Source organism: Mustela lutreola, chromosome 3, assembly GCF_030435805.1.
Source record: "Mustela lutreola isolate mMusLut2 chromosome 3, mMusLut2.pri, whole genome shotgun sequence".
NCBI lineage: Eukaryota > Metazoa > Chordata > Mammalia > Carnivora > Mustelidae > Mustela > Mustela lutreola.
The window spans coordinates 181,172,140-181,174,493 of NC_081292.1; the positions used below are offsets into that span (position 1 = coordinate 181,172,140).

General features: G+C 42.1%; 1 pseudogene; it reads left to right on the forward strand.

Moving 5' to 3' along the window:
• Positions 1-480: 480 nt before the first annotated feature.
• LOC131827961 (protein UXT-like) lies at positions 481-776 on the forward strand (annotated as a pseudogene).
• Positions 777-2,354: the final 1,578 nt, after the last annotated feature.

Consider the following 2,354-nt stretch of genomic DNA (forward strand, 5'->3'; position numbering starts at 1 on the left):
GAATTTCAAAACCTACACAGCCTAGAGTTGTGGTAGCAACAAATTCCCCAAGGGATCACTCACTGAGTGTGGTGGTAGCAGGACCACTCCTACTTTCACCCGTTGGCACCTGGACCAAGTATTCTTTCTCTTTGGGACACAGCACCATAGAACAGTCAATGATTCAGAGTGTATATTGCAGTCTAGAGGAGAGCTCCTCTTCCCTTGCAGAGAATTATCTCTAATCTGGTACTTCTCTTGGCCATAAGATTATTCCCTCATTCTATTAGGTCATTGGTTTTTGGGTGGTATGGTTTATAATAGCATCAGTGGATTTCATGGTCATGTGGTAACTGCCACTTCTCCTTTACTGTAGACCACGTCACTTGGTCTGATGCAAGGTTATGCAAGATTCCATGCTGTTAGATCAAACTATCTTGCCCTCAATGGTGCTGATGGAAGCCCTGTGGGCAGAAAAGGTAAACCCATGCCCAAAACACCATGGCGACGTCCCCTAAACGGTGGACGCTGGAAGCTACGGGGGAGAAAGTGCTGCGCTACGAGGCCTTCATCTGTGACGTGCTACAGCGGGACCTGCGAAAAGTGCTGGACCATCGCGACAAGGTATATGAGCAGCTGGCCAAATACCTTCAACTGAGAAATGTCATTGAGCGACTTCAGGAAGCTAAGCCCTCGGAGTTATATATGCAGGTGGATTTGGGCTTAACTTCTTCATTGACACAGTTGTCTCAGTCACTTCACGAATCTATGTGGCCCTTGGATTTCCAGCAAAATAAATATCTGCCATTTTCAAAATGGCAAGAGAGAAGAATTGCAAAATGGAAGAATTTAATCTAATTAAATTCCTACCAAGTAGCTGGCTGTTTTCCTCAGGAATGATGCCTCTTCCTAAGATCTCTTGCCTCCAATCTTTCCCTTTATGGTCCTGAATCAATTAGTCAGGCATTACAAGTGCTTTTCATCACTAGATATACCTCTAATACCAGAAGATCTTCATTTACTTTGATCACAGGCTGGACCTGCTGCAGTTCCCTCTCGGACTGCTCGGTGTCACACTCAAAACTGGTAGCTTTCCATTTTACTTGACTGATCAATCACACGTGATAAGAAACCAATTTGGAAGTTCTTCAGACTATCAAGTATATCTATGCCAATTACCCATTCAGAAACCAAAAGTAAACGATTCCCTGAAGTCAGCCTGTGAGCCAAAGATCTGAGTCAAAATCCCCTTTATTTCTTGGTTTCCATATGGCCCTACCCCATTGTGTCAACTCAGATTCTATGCCCAAAAGTCTCAAAATATATTAGTATTTTTCTATTCTCATTATATGATGCTTTGAATAAGTGGTTATACTTGTGAGGCTTAGACTGACCATTACTGAACATAATTGCCATAGTGTTCCAGGACCCAACATCCTCTTTTTAATGGGCCCTGAATGTAAGAACTGGCTCAGTTTGGGGATGTGGTCAACAGATGATGACTTTTGATTGGAGCAGTTTGCCTGCTATTTGCTGATGCTATTTGCTGAACCTTGTTTTCTTTTGTTGTTAGGCCATACCTTTATGGGCTGACAAGGTATCCTGCCCCAGGGAATATCAAATTCTATTCACCATCTCCATAGCTCAAGTCAGGCTCCCTGGTTCCACTTGGCCTTTGCCTCTCATTATAATAAATGCACTGACGTTGCTTCTGCCAGGTAAGCACCATCAGCTGCATTTATTCTTATAGAACCATATCTACTTTATTATCAGGGAGACCAATTCTATAGCATTCTCTTCCGAAAGCATTGCTGGCCTACAAAAGACAGCCCACTGTATACTTCTTAAGAATGCTATTGTTCTTCTCATTAGGACATTGCTTATTTTTTTAGTTACTGAAGTATCCTGAGGCTTTCCCATTGAATATGGCCAATTAATGGGATTTTGGCCTCGATCTGTTAATCTATTAAACAGATATAGATGATATAGATATAGATCTACATATATAGATACAACTATATAGTACTAAATCCATTATAACAGACCCAATTACTTGCTTTTGAGGCTTTTGATATCTTCCTCCACACCAAAGTTCTGGCATTTCTACTTTACTTACTGAGGACCAACACTTTTCCACACTTTTAAGGGCCAACCCAGCGTTAAATTAACAGCACCTCCTGACACCTTGACAGTATGAAATCCTGGATCACAGGAACATGTTCCCATGGCAATCAACTCTGTCTTCTTTAACTTTAAATTCTTTCATCCTTGATCCAGCACCCTCGAGATCCAGTTCTATCTATGCTCTTTCAAGTGGTGGGTTCACACTCTCCCTGGGTGTCTTAGCTTGGGCTGCCATAACAAAATTCCACAAC